Source organism: Petaurus breviceps, unplaced genomic scaffold (genome assembly GCF_028583685.1).
Source record: "Petaurus breviceps papuanus isolate PSGF00001 unplaced genomic scaffold, PetGlider_PUasm1.0 90535, whole genome shotgun sequence".
Classification (NCBI taxonomy): domain Eukaryota; kingdom Metazoa; phylum Chordata; class Mammalia; order Diprotodontia; family Petauridae; genus Petaurus; species Petaurus breviceps.
Window position 1 is genome coordinate 3,675,030 of NW_027187270.1, and position 21,572 is coordinate 3,696,601.

Consider the following 21,572-nt stretch of genomic DNA (forward strand, 5'->3'; position numbering starts at 1 on the left):
CAGACAATCAAAGCAAAGGCATGCTGGGTCTCTCTCGGACTCTCTCCCCAAGAACTATGACCATCCCGACTGCTGGCCCAACATAAGAAGTTCACCACATATATGCCTCCTTTCCTTCCCCTCCTGCTTCCACTGCCTAGTTCTCTAGGCTGCAAAGCAGTATTAACTGTGGCATTCCACCTGCCCCTCCCTGTATCTCCCTACAGGAACTTTGCTTTAGGGTTTTGTAATGTAATGTAATGTACTTCTAATTTCAGGTTGTGTACTGTAAGTCTGTGTGAGCACTGTGTGAGTCTCCAAACTCTGCCAGGTATCTCCATGACGGAGACTAGACAGTCAGATCAGACCAGGCAAGACAGACCAAAATGGCAAACATCACTGTGCCTCATGCTAAAGCCCCCTCTGGTTGGCCAGCTAACCCCCCTCAGTCTTCCAGCTAGTTGCCATATTGTATTGAGTTTGATCTCACTTGGTAGGGAAAAGGGCCTGAACCCTGGGCTCCTGCTCCAGGTCTGTCACTGACTTACCACCAAGAGGAGCCTTCCCTTTCTTTCCTCTGGGCCTCAGTGTGCCCATCTGTGAAAGGGAACATTAAGGGTCTCTGCCCTTGTGTGCCTCCCCAGGTTGCTGTGAGGAAGAGGGAAATGGAAAAACATTGGTTTCATGCCCAAGGAAGGGGCAGCCTGGTCAATGTACCAGTATGTTGTTGTTCTATTGCCTCAAAGAAAAACAGTTTGGGGGCAAGGGGTGGTGAAGAGGAATAAGCAAGCAGAGTGAGAGCTATACAACCACATCATATGAGCTTTTCTCTCCGATGAACTAGCTTATTGTCCAACCAGTTCCCAGAGCCCAGATGCTTAGCTTGAAAAGCAGCAGAGATATGTGGCAGTTCATTGGTAGCCCCAAGCACCAAACGCACTCCATTAACTGTTATCATTGGGTGCTGGCATGCAACAGTGGGCACTGTAGAAGAATCCAGGCTTGCTGGGTTTCCAGTATGCTCAAAGGGATGGCAGTGGTAGAAAAACCTTCAGGGAGGTCCTAGGGGGCCAATTCCCAGGCCCCATTCCTCCCCTCTCAAAATGCCCCATAAAACAGTGCCAGCCTGTGAATTTGCCAGGGACGGTGGGCCTGAGGGACCTCCCAGCAGAGGTGGGCCAAGCTGGCAGCTGCCCCACTGAGGAGGGGTGAAGCTCTTGGTGGGCATGAGCCCCTTCTCTTTGGGGATGGAAGAAAAGCAGCCCATTACCATGGCAAAACCTAGAAGCAGAAGCTGCTGAGGTCAGTAATTAGTTCTAAAGGGGGCCCAGGGGGGCATGGAATGTGTACAGGACCTAATTGGGAAGGGGCTGGTTAGGGCTCCAGCCCAGCCACCTGGAATGCCCCCATTTGGCAGATTCCAGTGGAGCTGCTTTCTCCAAGGAGGTCAAGACACTTTCCTTCCCCAAACATCTAAACCACAAGCCCAAGAGGCCACAAATTACTCTTCTGGTTTTACAGAGGAGACCAATACCCCCCAGAGAAGGGAATTAGAATTTGTAGACCAGCTCTAGATCTCACTCTGCTCATTCTCTGTGTGACCTTGGGCAAATCACTTCCTCCCTAGGCCTTAGTTTCTCTGTAAAATAAGGGCATTGAGCCTGATGGTATAAGGTCCCTTCAATTTCTAAAAATCCAAGGCTTACCATAGAACCCATCAGCGATGAGGGCCAAGATCCAGAACTAATACTCACCTTCTCATATACCAAACACTGCCTAGGACCACAGAGCTGTCCTCCTCCTGCTTTGGTGCTGGGGAAGAAGGGTGGGGGGATGGATACCCATAGTGGAATGAGACTCTCAGAACTGGCAAGATTCTAGTCCTAAGGGGGCTTACTTTCTTTTACCCATAACGTTCCTGAACAACTTCCAAGCTGCCCTTTATCACCCAGCTATCCTGTGCTTAGGGAATACAAAGAAACTAGAATAAGAGAAAGAAAAGCTCCCATTTATTGTTTACAAGTGACTTTTCCCATGACTACACTGTGAGGCACACAATGCAAGTATCCCCATTTTATAGCTGAGGAAAAAGGCTTCTGGGTGAAATGAATGGCTTGTGTAAGGTCACGTGGTTAGGGAATGGTGGGTCTAGGACTAGAACCGAGAGAAGTCTACAACCTTTCCAACCTACTGTGTGTCTTTCTTCACCCACAATCACTCCTATCACCTGAGCTGAACTGCTGTAAGTGGAAACTTGGTGGCATTCAGCATCAGTGCTGGCTTCTGTTCCTTGAAGAATCCCCTGTGTACATCTGAACATGTTTGTATTGTGTCCCAATGTTCTCCCTCCTTCAGTGCTTAGCATACAATGCTTGGCACACAGTGTGTGCTCAATACATGCTGGCTCAATTGCATCACAAGGCCAGGACTCTTGGCACTCACAGGGAGTGTTAGGGAAACCACGAGTTTGGCAAGGCCTGATGCTTCAGACCTAACAAGCCCAGGGTGCTATATATCAAAAAGCAAAAGAACTCGGATTGTGGCTGAAAATATACCCAGAACAGTTAAGTATAATCCTGAATGAAAAGAAATGGCCATTTAATGAATTGATAGACTTTTCAGGATTTTGTTAAGAAACAAACAAAAAAAACCAAAAACCCTGAACTTAACAGAAGATTTAACATATAAGATCTAAGAGAAATATAAGGTAAACATCACAGGCTAGTTACCAGGGGCTCAATAAAGACAGACTGTTTACTTTTTACATGAAGAAATGTAAAATATATGTCTAAGATTGTTTTAGTAATTGGGTAGTTTAAAAGAAAGATTGGGGTAGACCTGTCTGTGAGAGGATTCTAAAAAGTGAAACCATTTAGGAAAAGGTAAAAGGAGTAACTATCTTATACAAAAGAGGTTGAGAGGAAGAACTGACACAGAGGAATTAGATGGGGAGGAAGGCTGGTAGTTCTGGAAACATACTCTTATTGGGAATGGGTTAAAGAGGAAACAATACATATACATCTAGAAAGGTATAAAAGTCTTTTAAATCCATAAAGAAATAAAAGGCTAAGGAAATAGAGAGGGGGAGAGGATCAGGGAGGGATTTTAAGAGGGGAGGATGAGGGAGTAGGATAAGTGGGCACTATAGAAGGGTGTTTAGATTAATGGGAATGGGAGAAAAAGGGAGGGATCCTTGGCGGGGGGTGATAGGTTAAGTAACAGGAGGGCAAGGTAGTGGATAGAAGTAAAGCAGAGAAGTCAGAATAGGTAGGAAATGAGATACCCACAAACATAAAGATCAGGAGGAGAATTTTTAGGGGAAAAAAGCAGGGGTAGTAATAATAATCTCTGACAAAATTAAAGTTAAAATAGATTTAACCAAAAGAGAAAAATAGGGAATTACACTATATGCCAATCATATTAATCAATATTGTTTTAGACTACTTAAAATAACTAGACAGCATAAGGTTGGAATATTGCTATGGTATAGGAAATGATGAGTTGATGGACTTAGAAAAATATGGAAAGACTTTGACTTATGAAGGAAGACATCATCCATCCTCAGAGAAAAAGAGGACAAACAAGTATAGTATAGTCCTACATAGATGCACATAAATGTATATGTCTATATATGAGTAAGATTACAGATATCTGAGTATATAGATGCGTAAGTGTATGTATATATGCTTGTATATATATATATGTGTATGTGTGTGTATGTGTCTATTCATGCTAAATTGTAGCCTTGGGGGGGGGAGAAGGTGGCAAAAATAATAAAGCAAAAAGTACACAACAGAGAACAAAATAAAACTCACAAGGAAGCAAAGAAAAGATAGACAGCTCTGAACACGAGTAGTATTTATTATGTAGCCTTTCTTGAAATGAAAATCTATTGCTGTATATTTTGAAGCCTCTCATGTCCTGCTGAGCACATCACAATGTTTTTTTCCTTTGTATTTAAGTTTATAACATGCTTCTTTTTCTTATTGTGTATTTAAGTTTAAAATAAATTAATTAAAAAGAAAAGAAAGGAAATTAGGCAGAAATAGGGATAGCTATACAATACCGCATGAGAAGTACAACAAAGCCTTGGTTTTATTTGTATATTCTGTAATGAACACAGAAATGTCCTTTTCAGTGCTAACATTCTAAGTTCTATTAGGACAACAGCTAATGAAGAGCTGGTTTCTCTTTTCCTCCCAGCACCAGCTCTTGAGCAAACTTGTATTGAGTGCTTTGGGATCTTGGGTCAAAGGTTTCACTGGATTCTCTGGGGGAAACAAGCTGGAGAAAGCCCCTTTAACTGATAGCAAGAAGGCAAATTTCTATTCTCTGTCGCTTTTCATAGTCACCACACACACACATACACAGCGTGATGATGGTCTGGCCATAACTGGGTACAAAGTAGGCTGGTCAGCCCATCCTGGGGTTCCTGGGGGTAGGACAGAAGAAGGGAAAGGCCAGAGAGTGGCCTTGGCATTGCTCTGTTTTCTGAAAACTCTTCATCAGTCTCTTCTAGCACTGATAATTTTCTTTAGGTCCTACTCTCCTGGCCAACTGCTCCTACCAGGCTGGGAAACTTGATGTTTGAAACTTCCTATTTGAGAGTAAGAGACAGTGACATCGTGGGAGAGAAGAAGTGGGGCAATAGCTAGGAAGAGGCAAATATCCTGACATGCCTCAATCCAAGTCTGAGATCCTAACTCTGCTCTTGGGGATTCCACAAATTAACTAAGTTACTTGGAAAGTTTGGGGAAACAGTTCAATTCAACAAGCATTTATTAATCAAAGAGGGAAATTAAACAGTCCCTGTCCTCAAGAAGCTTATATACTACTGAAAGGAAATAGCATGTGAACAAGATCCAGTGAGGTTCCAATGAATGTGAATAATGAATCCCATTAAGTGGCTGCAATTCACACTATTTGAAGTTATAGTTATTTATAAATATGGTAACTGATTCCAACCAATAGAAATATGAAATAAGTTTCTTAAAAATAAGTGTTATCTGGTTATTAATGTAATATAACAGCAAAATATAAGAAAAATGTATTTCTGATTCAAGTTTATTACAAAATATTCGAATAGTTCTAGAAAGTAAAATTTTAAAATGATTGAATATTGTATAAACTTACATTGTTATGAGGAAAACATGATTATTGTCTTATATATTTAGAAGCTCAGACTGACCTGTCTTCTCTTTTTAAAAATCTTCATATACTGATAAGTATAGAGAGCTTTATCCACATCTGAAATTTGCGCACTTGCATTCTCACACAACGAACCAAGTACCATTGAATGACCTGGGCCAGTATCTAAAATAAGTAATGCTTTAAAAATGAGATTATTGTCTGATCACCAAAGAACTGGAAGTGATTGATGGTTATAGCCTTTCAGAATATGAGGATTTTGAGACTGATAAATAAGCATTGGTTTGGTTTTAAAACCCCCTTCTTTAGCAACCTTCCAGTAAAGAAACGTTAGGGGATCAAAAGACCCTTTCAGTCCAGTTGAGTTTTTTTCTTTCTTAGACTTGGAAGGTCCAGAGGGTCTCCTTTTCCAGAATCTTCCTTTTATTTCACCTGTGTGTTTTTACTGTAGATTTGGTCATTCTGACATTTGTCTTATTGTCAAGTCACTATGAGCATGTTTTTACTGTTAGTTACATCAAATTGTTAATCTAATATAACAAGCCTTTTCTCTATGGCACTGACCATGTTTCCATCTGAAGGAGTCTTTCTTTTGTCCATTTTGTTAAGGGCTCCTTTAAAAAAAATTAAAACTATTAGTAATAAGGTAGTTACGCAGCAACACATCCCATCCACACAGAATCACAGGCAAATACAGACTGACAGCACAGTGGCATGTTATGAAGCCCTCGACTAGTTCACATGTATCACATGAACTGAATTTTAGTTTACATTAAATGTGACCTGGTATCATTGTATAAACTGCACTAAATTGAATTTTGTATTATTAGGACTAGCATTAATCATGACCTAGATTTGCATACACAAATCAACAAATATAATGTCATTTCAGGGGGCCCTGACAAGTGGGGGTGGAGGAAATCCTCCTATAGAGGAAGTAACACTAAGGCTGAGCCTTGGAGAAAGTTCAGGAATACAAGAAGTGGTAGTGAGGAGTCAGGAATTCTAGGCTCATGTCAAGGCACTGAAGTGGAAGAAGCAGCAAGAAAAGCAAACAGGACTTGATCTGATTAAGGAGAAGCAGGAAATTGTGAAGGTCCACGTTCTACTTCTCACCTTGATGAGAAAACTTTGGAGAAGTAACTGGATTGAGGAATAAGACCCTGAAGAGAACTCCAAGAAAAGATCAAGAAGAGGTCACTGAAGCAAAATAATAAAGTGTAAATGCAAATAAATTCAATGCAGCTGTCAAGTTGTTAAGATTGGCTAAAAGTCTAGAAAGGTACCAACAAGCAGGAAAACAACCAAATAAGGCTGAGAATCTCCACCGGTAGGGAGAACAGGGGGGATTCTGCAGTGACTCGCATTGAGTGAGTGACATTTCGCTTTTTGCCACAACCAACTAAATCCTCTATATGTTCAAAGTCTAGGACTTGAGGAATGTTTCTCCATATTCCAAGTTATCAGGGACAATGAAATAGTTAAAAACCAAAAAAAGGAAGTGGGGCCTCAAAGGGAGAAAAAAGAATTTAATGGGGTAGAGAGGTAACTTGTGCCTCCTTAGGAGACTGAAAAGTAGAAGAATGTCACATGGGAAGAGGAGGATGGAGCTGGATACAGCTTCTTCTCCTGCAAGGAATGATGATGTAGCAGCAAAGCTACAGGTGGTGGAAAGTGAGAGCTCCTCCAGTGAGGGTCAGAAGAAGAGCCAAATAGTGCCCCTTGCCCCTTGGTAACACACTTCCTGCTGTCTGTCTACATGGTAGCAACAGAGAGAAAGTCTGTTGTCTTCCTGGGGTATGTATCCAAGACATAAAAGAGAATTTTGCAAGGATTGTAAAAATGAGTGACTACTACCTACTTTTTGTGATTGACATGGGAACAAATGATATTGCCAGACAGCTTCAAGAAAGCACTACACCAAAGATTATGACGTCTTGGGCAATAAACTAAAGATTGGCTAGGAAAGTGGTGGTTGAGAATGTAATTTGGATTTCTGAGCCACAGATTAAAACACAGGGATGACAGACTCCTGGCTAAAGCTTTGGCTGGTGTTATGCAAATGTAATTGAAAAGGGCTTTAAAATGAAAATGATGAGGGAGGGAGAAATGTGCCTTTGTAAATCAGTCCCCCAAGGTAGAGAGGAGTAACTGCAATGATCAAAGACTTAGAGCATTTGAGACACCTAGAAATTCACAAGAGAGAAAATCCAAGAAAGGAGCCAGCAGTAAAAGCTCATAGCCTCACATGTCCACTCACGTGCCCAAATTTACAACAATAAAAAGTTAACTCAAGATCCCAAAGGAAATAGGCAAATTTGACCTCATAGGGATCACTAAAACTTAGCAGGAGTGAAACCCATGACTCTGGCTCTGAATGAGAAACAACCCCAGTAAAAAGGGGTGGGGGGAGCAACACTGTACAGTTGAGAAGGTATAGTCATGGGAGGAAATCCAAAAAACATAGAAGGGAAACATGCCAGAGAATATCTGGCTGAAGAACAATTCAAAGAAAACCAGAAGTGATTTTGTCCTCGGCAAATAGAGATCACTTGGACACGTGTAAGCGGTTTGGGAAACATTACACTCCTGGCACAAAGATGGGCAACTTCAATTATCCAGTAGTTTGCCGGTGCTCTTTGTCAAAAGTAGAGTAGCAGATCATTTCTTGACTTGTCTCATTGATCAAATTAATGAAGCGACAAATATCTGTTAAGCACCTGTCTATTCATTGTGCTAGCCACTCAGGAGAGAGAAAATTGAGAAAGCTCCTACCTTCAAGGACCTTACATTCTACTGGGGATCTACTTGGTCACAGATAAGCAAATTCAGTATACCCACAAAATAAACACAGTGATTAGGGAGAGGAGCAGAAACAGGAAAGGCCTGAAGGTGCAAGCGTTTGAGTTTAGCCTTACAGGGAGTGTTGTGAAGTAGAGTTCAAGGGGGCACCGGTGAGGAGGGAACATATTCCAGGCATGGGGAACAGTCTGTACCAAGGCCTAGACTTGGGAGATGGAACATCCTTTGGAGGGAATGGTAAGTGGGTGAGGGGAAGTTATTTGTTATCAGTCCATAAAAATGGACTGGAGCCAGATTATGAAGGGCTTAAAATGTGAAACGAAGGAATTTAGATTTTATCCTAAAGGCAACGGGAAACACTGAAGTCTACTGAGCAAGGCAGTAACCTGGTTAGACCTGCCCTTTAATAACAGTCAGTGGGGAGCTGTGTGGAGGCTGGATTACTGAGGGAACAGCCTGGGTACAGGTACCCACAATACTTTCAAGCTTAATTTGCATATTAACATTTTCTCCATCACTTTCTTTAGACAACCAAGAAAACAAACCAAAAACCAATAAACAAAACCCTGATTTGTTACATTTACTAATTTTCAAGGTGTGAATACTCACAGTGAAAATTTAATAATTGGCTCGTAAGAGCTGGCTTGTGCTGGCTCCAGCATAACTCTGATGAAGGGAGACTGATTAGTGGGCAATTGGATTGACCAGGTGAGACATGAGGAGGACTTGCATTGCAGTGACTGCTGGGTACCTAGGGAGATGGGCGAAAAGTGAGCTCAGGACAGGGCCTTGGGGCATACTCACACACTGGAAGAGGAATATGGATAACGAAGCTATGAAGGAAACCAAAAAAGGATCAGTCTGAAGGTAGGATCACTATGCCAGAACAGTGCCAGGAAAACCTGAAGAGAGGAGAGTACACAGAAGGAGGAGGGGGTGGGGAATCAGTGGCCAACACTGCAGAGGGGTCAGGAAGGATGAGAATTGAGGAAAAGTCAGTGGTTTTAGCAGATGAGACAGCACTGGTAATCTTGTGGGAAGTCATTTCCAAAAAGTGCTAGGGAAAGAAGCCAGATTGCAAGGAGTGGATAAGTGAGTTGGAGGTGAGAAAAGTGGAGGCAGCAAGTGCAGAAAGCCTTTTCTAAGAGTTTGGCTATGAAAGGGAAGAAAACTCTATAACGTTAGCTGAAGAAGGTGGAGGGGCAACTGAAAGTTTTTTAAAGGTGGGAGAGACTTGGGAAATTTTGAAGGCAGAAGAAAAGGAGTAATCAGATAAGGAGAGGTGGATAATTTGGGAGAGGGTGGTTAAAGAAGGGGCAGGCTGCTATAGGACATGGGAAGGGATGAGATAAAGGGCCTGCCCAGTTAACATTCACAAGAAGGGCACTCGGGGTCAGTCTGTCTCTCTCCCTCTCTCCCTCCCTCCTTCCCCTCGTCCCTCTCTGACTAGAGCAAGTGAGGATAAGATGGGTGATCTTAAGTGTGGAACTGGGGGAAAAAGAGGAAGCTTGAAATGTATGGCTTCAATTCTTTCAGTTCCATATGAGGTAAGGTCCTCCTGGGGGCAATGTGGGTATCTTGAGAAAAGAAGGGAAGGTCTGGAGTAGCTACTGTGGAGGGTGTAACAAAGAAATGACCAGGGAAGAGTAAAAGGATTGGGGAGCAGTAGTGAGGAAACGATTGAGATGGAATAAAAGAAATTTATAGTGTACCCAGCCATGTGGTCATTAGATAATTTGGTCTTCAAAAGGTGGAGGAACCAACAAGAGGAAATCCTATTCTGGATCTGATATTTACCAATAGGAAGGAACTGATTATGGGGATGAAAATGATGGGAAGCTTGTGACAAAGTGACTACTCCTTCCTAGAGTTTGTGATCAAGGAGAAAGGAAAGGTATGTGCATACTGTGACGTGCACCCTAGACTTTAGGAAAACAGATTTCAAAGAGCTCAAGGGAAAAATAGGTAGGACCCCCATGGACTGAAATCTATAGAGGAAGCAAGTACAGGAGTGTTGGAAAATTCTCAAGTATGAAATTCTGAATAAACAAAAGGAAACCATTCTAATGAGGAGAAAAATTAGAAGCTGTGTAAAGAGAAACAGGCAACTCCCTAAGCAACCTGGATTTTAAAAGAAGGCAGACATTACATGGAAGCGAGAGCAAACAAAGGACAATGAATCTAAGTGTGGCATGCCAAGTGGGGCATAAAATAGTGTTGGGAAGAAAGGAAGAAAGAGAGAAAGGAAGGAAAGGAGAAAGAAAGAAGGAAGTAAAGAAGGAAAGAAAGGATGGAAGGAAGAAAAGAGAAAAATAAAAAGAAAGAGGAGAGAGAAGCAAGGAGAAGAGGGAGAGAAAGGAAAAGAAAGGAAAGAGAAAAAAGTGGGAGAGTGAGAAAGATAAGGAAAAGAGAAAGAAGAAAGAAAAAGAAAGAAAGAAGGAAAAGTTCAGAATGATTAGAGGCTGGAAAGGAAAACCTCAGGGTTTCCCTAATTGTTTGGCAGGAAAGCAGAGACAAGAAGGGAAAAGACCCCAAGCTTGGGGCCTCTGACCATTTACGACAAACAGAATGCACAACTATCTGGGACTTCTTTTGGTTCTGTCTTCTCAGCCAAGGAGAATGATTCTACAAATGGGAAGTGATGAACAAAACTGGCTAGCGTGAAGTAAGACAATGGAAAGAAAGCCCCCAACCACCCTTGATGAGTTCAAACCACTTGGCCTGCAGCCTTAGGGACTGAAAGACCTGGAAGATATGATTCTTAAGCTTCTGATGGTGCCATTCAAAAGATCCTGGAGAATGAGAGAGGTACCATAAATTGGAGAAGTTTTAATGTTATCCTGATTTTCAAAAATGGGAAGAGAATAATAGGAAGAATGGCAAACTACTGGCCAATGAGGTTTGACTTTGATTCCTGGGAAAATTCTAGAACAGACCATTAAAGTCAGTTATAGACCATGTAGAAAAGGAAGCAGTGATCACAAGAATCATCATGGGCAGTACAGACTTGGGGTGAATGGCAGCCAAGGGTAGCAGCCTGGGGAGGTCTGTGCCCAGGTGTATGGCAGGGCTGGAGCTACTCATGTCAGTAACCTGACTCCTACTGCTACATCCTGTTCCTCCTGCCATCACATCCATTGCAGCCCGAGGCTGGGGTAGCTGCTCTCTGGCCTAGCCCTGTGACCCACTACCTTGCAGCAAGCCTAGGAAGTTTAGAAGCTTTTCCTCCATTTTGGTCTACAAACATCCCTTGCTCCCTTTCCCTTCCCTTCCCCTAGGAATCATCTGATGTTTTACTGGCAGCTCTGGGAAATCACACTGTGTGTGACTGCTTCTTCACCTTGGTCTTCTATGTCTTTTCTGTCCTTCTCTTCCTCCTGCTTGAGGTCTTCCAGCTTTGGAAGAGTAGAGGATACCATGGATTTCACTCCAGTGGCTTTTGTCATGTTGGATGTCAGCTCCATTAGCATGTGAAGAGGAGTTTCATTCTTAAAGGTCTCTGTACCCTCAGCAGTGATACCTTGGCTCTTGTTGGTTTATTCCCCAAACCTTTTTCCTCAGCAACATTTGTGGACACTGACTGGCTTTATCTACGGTCCTGGTCATTGTTCATGCACAAAGCTGGGAGAACTAACACACCAGACAGAGTGGGAATCCAAAAGATCTTGACAAGCTCGAGCACTGGGCTGAATACAATAAGATGAAATTCAATAATGATAAATGTCAAGGTTTACCCTTGGATTACCAAAAAAATCACCCCACAGGAAGAGGAAAGCTTGGCTACACAATTTGTCTGAAAAGGATCTAGGGGCTTTAGTGGACCACAAGTGCAGTGAGAATGCAGAGCTCAGAAAGCACACTGTGCCTCGGTCAGCACTCTGGAGGGAAGAGCTTCCAGGAATCTACTCTGCCCCGGTCAGGCCACATCCCAATTAGGCTCCATTCTGGATGCCACCGCTCAGGAAGGAAACTGATAAGCTGGAGAGAAACCAGGAGGGTGAAGGGGCTAGAGTCCATTCAGTAGGAGGCCAGGATGAGAACTGTGGCTGCCCAGCCAAGTACAGTGTCTGCTGTGTGGCAGGGGCTCAGTAGATGCCTGATTGATTGAGAGAAGACTGGACAAGGAGCATGAGAGCCACGTAGAAGAAAAGTTGGATTTGGGCAATGCAAAGAGGCCAATCAAGCTTGTGGGTAGGAGCAATTTCAGCCAATGAGAGCTGTGCCCAAATGGTGCAGGGCTGCCTCAAAGGAAGTGGGAAGGCCTCTTCTTGGAGGCCTTCAAGCAGAGACTGGATGACCACTTGTCATATAGATTATAATAGAGATTCTTTCTATCAAATGAAAGGGGCACTGAGGATTCCAAGAGGCAGAAACGAGGAAGGAGTGAAATGCAGACATGGAAATGGGAGACAGGAGAACCGGGATGAGAAAAATGCCATGGAGGAGGAACAGTAGAAATTCAGCTTGCTTGGATTAGCGTGCATGAATATAATAAGGCTGGAAAGATAGGTTGGGGGCAGGTGGTGAAAGGACCCAAAGAGGAGTTTCTATTTGATCATACGGCAATGAGGAAGCTTCCAGAGTAGGGGAAGCACCTTGGAAAATGACCTACAGTGGCTGTGTGGAGGACAGAGTGGGATGGGGAAAAGCCTTGAGGCAGGCACACTGATAAGGTTACTCCTAGGAGCTGAGAAAGACCACGAGGCCTGCCTGGACTAGAGTGGTGGCTGTGGGGCTGGAGAGGAGGGAACAGGTGCCAAGTCTTGAAACATGAGTGAGAGCTCAGCAGTGGAAGCAACAAGTAAAGAAAGCTTTTTTTCTAGGAATTTGGTTGTGAAGTGAGGAGATATACAGGCCAATAGCTCAAGGGGGCAATAATGGCAAGAGAAGGTATTGTCAAGGATCAGGGAGACCTGGACATGTCTGTAGGTGACCTGTAAATGGACAGTGCATAAAGAATGAAGAGTAGAGAGAGGGAGAAGATGAAAGGGGAAAGTTTACAGAGGAGGCTGGAGTGAACAGGTTCAAGGACACAATTAGAGGGCTTGACCTTGGAGAAGAAGACCATTTTCTTCCTCTGAGACTGTAGCAAAGGAGAGAAAGGGGGATGATTCTGAGAGTTAGAGGACGTGAAATCCCGACTATGTGTATGCCTTTGTGCAAGTCCCTTCCCTTGTGGGCCCTACTTTACTCCTCTTTAAAATGAGGGCAGAAATCATTCTACACTTGAGGGTCCTTTTTGGTTCTTGATTCCTATGAGGTTTCTGGGAAGTCTTTCCTTCCCTACCCTGTGCCCTCATACAGCTTCTTCTCTTGTCATTGCATTTGCAACCTCTATGAGGTTGTTTTCACTAGACACGAGAGGCTGGCATTGGCTTGAACCCCCAGTTTCCAAAGTGATCTATGGAAGTCCTATCTGTAGAGACAAAAGGGAAAAGCGAATCAAACTGGATGGAGACATAGGAACCTTGTGGCCCATTCCTGGTTCTGTTCCTAACTGTATGGCCTTGAGCAAGTCACTTAACCTTGACAGGCCTCAGGTTCCTCATCTATAAAAGGGGGATTAGAATATTCAATAGTATCAGTGTCAAGAAAACTCCTGGTAAACCTCAAAGTGCTGCAGAAATGGGAAGAGTGATTATTGCTATCATTAGTTGACCTCTAAGGTCACTGTTGGTTGTCATTCTACAGTTCTATTTTTGGAGGTAAGTTTCCCCTCTTTTCCCTGAGCATCCTGGGGGGGGGTAGATGCTGGAAAAAGCATTGGAGGTAGAGGCAGCATGCCTTGGCTCACATCCCAGTTCTGCTACTAAGCTGTATAAACTTGGGTCATATTTCCTCTCTCTGAACCTCAGTTTCCTCATCTGTAAAAATAAGAGGAAATAGTATTTATATTAGGCTGGGAGATGGGATCAGTTTAGTAACTGCAAAATGACACAGAATATAAGGAGAGAAAAGAGAAAGGAAGGAGGAAGGGCCTGAGGGCCTAGATAAACACTGAGAGAGAAGAATGGCCAGGAGACTTCCCAGGGCACACAGCTTCAGCCCACTTGAATGACATGGCCTCATTTCCTTTTCCACCAGGCTCATATGTGTAACTGATGCCCAGAATTTGGGTCTAGAGTCATTTGAATACTTCAGCTGCTCACTGGTAGGATTTTCATAACAGCACACATTCAAAGAGTCTTTAAGGTTCCAAACTGATATACACACATTACCTTTTTTGGGTCCCACGGCAGCAAGATAGCTAGGGCAGCATCACCCCCATTTTGCAGATGGGCAAACAGAATCAGGAAAGTGACTTGGCCAAGGTCACAAAGTGTGGCTGAGTTGGGGTGAGTTCTCCTGACTTCCATGAAGCATGGTAGTGTTGCCTTTCCTCCTCTGGAGCAACTCTGGTCAGAGGCTGGGTGGAAACTACTGATGGGAGTGTGGTTTCAGAGTTCTGAGTGGGGTTCATTTATCAGCCCTCCCCTTTCCCCTGGAAACTAGCCGTGGTCTAGTCAATTCTTTGGAGAGCTCAACAGCTTTTTGCCAAGGATTCCCAATGCCAAACCCATGCAGGTTCATGTCACATTACCAACTCAAGAAGTACATGTGCAAAGACAGCTGAGCCTCCCCACTCCCAGCCAGGGAGGTGCAGTTAAGCATCTAAATGGACTTTGTCAGTTGCCGGCACCATCCGTCCTCTGGGCTGTCAATGCTGAGAAAGTGTTAATATGGATGTAGATGCAGGTACAGTAAAGCCTGCCCGGCAAAGGTCACAAAAGGAATAAAGAGGTCTGATTCTCCAGCAGTGGATTCAGACTGTGGTACTAGAGAGCTGGAAGGGAGCTTGCCACTGAAGCTCAGAACTCCCTCCTTGCCCCACCTTCTCCAGGGCCTTCGTGGGGTCCCCCTGAACACATCTGATGCCCAGGACAATCCTGTCTCTCTATTGAGAGCCACATGTCAAATTATCCTCTGTGCTAGTTCACCCTGCCCGGTTTATCTTCCCAGGCCCCTCAGTGTCAGGGCCAGTTCCTCCCCTCCCAGCTATACAATGACTCCAAAGGCTGGGAAAGGAAGGCAAGAAGGTAGAACTGCCATATACTATGAGAAAGATGAGTCAGGTATAAACCCAATCCTGGAGGGGCTCAGAGTCAGCCTGCTGTCTGGAATTGTAGCTCGAGTCTTGCCCACTTTTTCCTGGCCCTTAGTTTGACAAAGGTTGGGAAAGCAAGGTTTGGGGGAGCAGGTCAGGATGTCGGGAAGTCACTGAAGACTGGCTAGGGCCCATCTGTGTGGAGCTACAGAGGAAAGAAATCGAGGTTTTATCATCAACTCTAGAGTCCAGGGCTCTAGGAGTTAGCTCCTCATCGACAGGGAGCCAGAAGAAAAGGGAGAAAAAATCAGGTTGTAAACTTTCTCTTTTTTGGAGAGCAATTGGGATTAAGTGACTTGCCCAAAGTCACAAGGCTATTAATTGTGTCAAGTGCCTGAGGCTGAATTTGAACTCAGGTCCCCTGAACTCCAGGGCTGGTGCTCTATTCACTGTGCCACCTAGCTGCCCCTGGTTGCAAACTTCCTATGGGTTAATAGTGAGGAGGAACAGTATGCCCACTCTTCCTCAGCAAAGTTCCCATGTGGGAATTCAGAACAACGACAAAAAGTTGTAGGGGATCCATTTTCTAAGCCCAGAGAATGGGTGCTCAGAAGGATTAGGGTTCTGGAATCCTAGCATGCTACAACCATAGAGGAAGGGTTGTGGAGGTTAGGAGCACCACATAGGTTTCAAGACAAGTGGACTCACCCCCTGTATCCAAAATGGCATCACTTCTTCCTCCATTAGAATCTTTTATTTATCTCCATCACTGATATTAGGTGAACAAGATTGGTCCTATTTTGCATATTGAGAAATTGAGGCCAAAGACATTTAGGATGTTGACTACTGCCAGGCCCAAGAAGGCCTGGCCCTTAATAAATTTGTATTGATTGACTGATAATAGGTTTGCTACCTTAAAGAAATCCCTCTTTATTTTGTGAACATAAATGGTCCTGGGGAAGTCAATAGGCTGTTTAAAAAACAGGCTCAACTACTATTAAAAAAAGATACAACCAGGGTGGCTAGGTGGTGAAGTGAGTAGAGCACTGGCCCTGGAGTCAGGAGGGCCTGAGTTCAAATCCGGCCTCAGACACTTAACACAAAAAAACTAGCCATCTGACCTTGGGCAAGTTACTTAACCCCAATTGCCCTCCAAAAAAAGCAAAAAAAAAAATACATCAAACCAGGGACCTGACTTCTAGTTCTGGCCAATCCAATGACCCCAAAGCAGGTCCTGTGGCTCTTAAAGCCACATCCTGTTGGAGAATGGGAGGCTCGTAAACAGGGCAGTTGGACCACTGGCCAGCAGGAAGGGGGTGGGGGTTGGGAAGGGAAGAAGATTTAATGAACTGCTAGTAGACAAGGGAAGGCAGGGAACAAAAGGGTCATTCTTCCTTTATGGCAGCCCAAGGCTGGAAGGCTGCCTTCCTCATGGGCTGGATGAGAGAGAGGGAAATCAGGGCCAGCAGCATGACAGAGATAGCTGAAAAGTGCATTGTACAGGGGGCCCAGATAGGGCTAAAAATGCTTCCGTCCTGCCTGGGGGAAATTCGAGGCCAAAGGCAATTAGGGACCTGGGCTGGGTTGGGAGGAAAAGGAGAGGACTATCCAGCCAGGAGGCTAAGAGCTACAGGCTCTAGGAAAGGGCTAGAGTTCAGACTTGCCCCCTCCTACCTTGCTGATCTATGATACATACAGTGAGGCCACCCAAGCCCCTCATGGGTTATCTAAGAGAAGCTGAAAGGGGAAGGCCCAGTATACAGAAGCACAAGGGCAAACCAAAGGGGAAAAGATGGCTTCAGGCAGGCCCCAGCAATACTGAGATAGAGAAGGAATGATGTTTAGGAATCTCAGAGGTCCTCACATTAAGAAAAACAGCATTAGGTTATCCCATGAAGAAAACCAAATGGGACCCATTGCTAACTCTCCCGCTCCCGACATCTGGCTGCAGGTGAAAAGATACATGAAGGCACAGGCCTAGTCCCTGTTGGTCAATGATGATATGAGGGGACAGCATACAGGTGGTGATGAGCAGTGTTCTCCATTTCCACTGAGGGAAGGACAAGAGGGAACAGTTTGAAATGTAAGCAGTAGAGAATGATGAGAGATCTTGACAAGACTATCTTCCCACCTTAACTGTGGTCCCAGATCTCCAAAGGCCTTCTCCTCCTGGGAGTCCTCCCCTGTGACTAATTCCTTCAAGGCCCAACTCAGAAATAACCTTTTTTCCTGGTCACCACAGCCTACAGGATGGATCTCTCCCTTCTACAGCACTATCTACTATCTGATCTAATACAAAACAGCCTCAGGACTGAGGCTATTTTTATGTGTATGTGTCCAGTCTTCCCCCCAGATTGTGAACTCTTCATCTCTATGACCGCTATTCCAGCACCCCCAAGTCTTCTCAGTCTAAACATCTCAAGTTCCTTCACCCTGACCCTAGATGGCACAGGTTTGAATCCTCTCCTGGGAGCCCTCTTTGGGGTGGGCTCTAGCTCTTCAGGGTCTGACCTCAATGCCTCAGACATGATCTGACCAGAAGAGGGCAGAGGGCCTGCCCCCTTCCTCATCCTGAACTCTCGACTTCTGTCAGTGTACCCTGAGACTGCTCTCATTTGGGGGGCAGCCACTGCACAGACACTGAAGACCTTCAGAATTTCCCAGTCCATTCAAAGCCCCATGACCTACCTTGGAGCTGTACCTCTCCCCCTCAGACTGCGATGCTGATTTTTAATGCAGTTTAGATCTTGCAATTTATTCCTCCCAGGTGTGCCCCCCCCCACCTGTTGAGATATCTTTGGGTTCCAACCCTATCGCTGTGTTAAGCAACCCATCCAGCCTTGCAGCATTTACAAATCTAGTAAGTATTCCTTCTATGCCTTTACCTGACTAAGTCACTGATAAAAATAGCAAACAGAGCCTGGCTGTCCCCTCCTCGAAGGTCTCTCTGCAAAGATCCTGGAAGCCCTCAAGAGGAAAGTATTTTTACCCCAAAATGACATCATAGCAGACTAAGGTATCATTCCCCCCAAGAGGTGTTTTCATTTTATGGTTTTAATTAATATTATTAATAACAACTCAAACATCTATAGCACTTGAGTGTTAACATCAGTAAACTTGTAAAGTGTCATTATTCTCATTTTCCAGAAAAGGAACTAGGGTTCAGAGGGATTAGTGACTTACCTATGGTCACATCTTCACTGGTGCAAAATACGAGTCTTGGGTCCCACGCAGTAATCAGGGATCCCTCTAGAGAATCTCCCAAACCTAGGGAAAGACTTTCTTTCAGAAGACCTCCCCAACCTCCCCCATTCTGTACCTTCCTATAAGCTGTATTAATTTAATGGCCTTATTTACCTGGGAATCTCATTAGCACATTTGGATAGCACAGTGCAGAGTGAAGGTGTGGTAGTTAGTCAAGACCAAGTCACTGAGCCACTTACTGAAGAAGAGGGGTCTGCTGCTTCTGCTCTAGCAAGATATAGATTCTCTCCTCTCTGATGAGATGAGCTGGGTGGGAATAACCCCAAACTCTCCTCGACCCCCCCCCCAATTTACCTCTCCCCACATTCTTGGTCTTTCCTTACCCTTTTAGCAACCAGATGGAGATGGTAGAAGGCCAGCTGGATCCACTTAACCTCTGATTCACTGGTCAGTCTGTAGGGAAGATAGGTTGTTAAGGTATTGTTGCCGCCCCAAACCCCTCCCCACAGGACTAAGGATTTCCAATGGAATGGGACGTTAGAGAACGTGAGGTCAGGCCTCTCATATTACAGGTGAAGAGACTGCCGAAGTTGACTTGATTAGTAAGAAGCAGGACTGAGATTCCAAACCAAACAACCAGGGGGATGCCCTGGGACCTGCCTTTGGGGTGAGAAGGCAAGAGGAACCAAACAGTCAGGAAAAGCCAGTGGACAAGTTTGGGCAGGGTAGAGAAATTCTGCTGCACATTCAGCTAGTCATCTCCCCTACCTAAATGACCTGTCTAGGGACCAGCCAAAGACTAAACTTAACAGAAAAAAGTAGGCAGTGGCCTCACAGCTTGGGGCCTTGGCCATGATCTCCATTCTGCAGCCCATTTGTTTCCCTTTCTGGCCTTGCAGAGGGTACAGGCAAGGGGAAGACAAAAGAAAAGAAACTCGGACACTTCCCTGTGGTCCAAAACCTCCATGGGGAAAGAGGCTGAAGTATTGGATAAAATGATGCATTTTATCCTAAAAGATGGGAAAAGTCATTATGAGAATACTGAAACACTAATTCAGTGCTGGTGGAGCTGTGAAGTGGTTCAACTGTTCTGGAAAACAATTTAAAATTATACAGCCAAAGTTACAAAATGATTCCTACCCTTTGACCCTGGCAGTACTCTACTGGGACAATCACCTACAACAAGAAGAGATTTACATCTACAAACATGTTCAGAACTGCAATATCGGCAGTAACAAAAACCTGGAAACAAAGCGTCTGACAGCTAAACAAATTATGATCTAGGAATATAACTGAATATTATTAAATTAATAACATGTAAAAAGTCACCTTGAGGAGACGATAAAAGAGTATTACATAATGTCCCATATAAACATTGTTGCTGCCCAAGGTAAAGAGGACATTCTGCCCTTGATCAGATTTTGTTTTTCTGAAAATGTACTTTGTGAGTTTGTGGGAGAGGATTTGTCTGGGTGCTTGTGGGGAAGTGTCTTTTATGTCAAAATGAAACTAATCATAATAAACTAAACATAAACTAAAATAATTGTAAAAATAAGAGGAAGAATTTGTATCATTGGGGGCTTTTACTTATCCCAACACTCACTGGGGCCCCCAAATACCCATTAAGTAAGAATTCACCCAAAGCTCTCAGCTTCAAACTGGGATCCTAGGCTCCAAGCCAATGAAGCAATACAACTGTCAAGTCCAAAATAATAGGTCTGCTCCCCAGAAATCCAAGTCAATGGTTAGTCCATATCTGCCACGCACTAGGGGCGTGAAAGTCTCTTACCCTTTCAGAGATGCAGCTTTCTCACTTGGAAAATGAAGGGATCAGATCCCTTCAGATCCCACTCCAGTAGGAATAGTCTAGAGAGGATGTGGGCATGGAGGAAGGGGTCACCTCTTCGATGGAGGATCTAAGCGGGACCTGAGAGCATTCTGCACCCACAAGGCTAAGAGGCTTCCATGGCAACAGATGACGGTGGGCATCAGGCCAGGGCCTTTACCACTCTCAGCTCCCTCCCTCTCTAACCCCCCCCCCCACCTCCAACACACACAGAGCACAGAATGTCTGTATAAGGGGAAGAGAAGCCAACTCTTTTCTAAACCCTTCCATCTTTCCCACAGTGAGCTTAGTGAACAACAGCATCCATTCAGCCACTTGCCCCCTCTCCCAGCATAAGGCCTCCTCCAAAAGGCCCCTGTTTATCCTTACAGCCTCACAATGGGGACAGGGGTCTCTTCAACTCTTTTATCTGAGGACACCATAGAAATATAGGGATCTGTCATTTTTTTAGGTAGAACTATAAAATGTTAGAGCTGAAAAGGACTTACATACAATCTAGAATGTTTGAGCTAAAAGAGACAATCCAAACACCTCATTTTACAGAGGAAGAAACCAAACCATGGAAAGGGGGAAAGATTTGTCTAAGGTCACAGAGCAGGTGAGGAACAAAGCCCAGACTAGAAGGGAGTCTTCTGATTGACTCTCACTATCCTGATTTAGCCTTAGTTTGCACTTGGCCTTGGATCAGCTCAGCTTCTCCTGAATCCCTTTAGCCCTAAAACACCCAAACCTCAATGGAAAACTGAAATGGGAGGGAGAGGTTGAGAGGGTTGTCACTGACACAGTCAACTACAGAATCTCAGGTTGAGGGGCAGCCAGGTGGCGCAGTGAGTAAGAGCGCCGGCCCCAGAGTCGGGAGGACCTGGGATCAGTTCTGGCCTCAGATACTTAGCACCCACACAAAATAACTGGCCATGTAACCCTTGAGTAAGTTACTTAACCCCAATTGCTTTAAAAAAAAATCTCAGGTTGAAAAAGGACCTAAGGGGCCATCTAGTCTAATCTGTGACTGAACATACATGAATCCTCTCTGTATTGTAAAGGAGTAATCACCAAGCTTCTTCTACTTGAAGGCCCTCAGTGACAGGAACCCATTACCTCCTAAGTAGTAAGCAGAGGTATCCAAAAACAGAATGGTCTATGGAAAGGGATTTGAAAGAATTCTTAGTCTGTTTCTGGAAGTATCTTGAGCATGATAATACTTCTTAATAATATGAGGCACTTGTCACCAAATTAAACTCAGCAAGCATTTCTTAAGTGCTACCAGGCACTTAAGAAATAGTGGCATAGTTCCCATCCTCAAAGAGCTTACATAATCCTAGAGGGAAAACATGTATACATAGATGAATAAATACAAAATAAGATCACAGATTTAAAGCTGGAAAATACCTCAGAGGGTACTTAACCACACAACCCCTTATTTTTTCAGATGAGGAAACTGAAGTTCAAAGAGGCTAAGTGGCTTCTCCAAGATTACAAGGCAACAGGGTGGTGGTGGGGAGAACCACT

The 21,572-nt window shown here is 44.2% G+C and overlaps 1 protein-coding gene across 1 annotated transcript in view; it reads right to left on the bottom strand.

Moving 5' to 3' along the window:
• Nucleotides 1-21,572, bottom strand: part of LOC138142147 (actin-binding protein WASF3-like) — a 177,831-nt gene that overhangs the window by 100,466 nt on the left and 55,793 nt on the right. The window contains exons 3-4 of the mRNA XM_069063125.1: nt 18,601-18,670; nt 18,197-18,280 (exon numbers count right to left, since the gene is read on the bottom strand). The gene's annotated coding sequence lies outside the window, so the exon portion shown is untranslated. The remainder of the gene's footprint in view (nt 1-18,196; nt 18,281-18,600; nt 18,671-21,572) is intronic.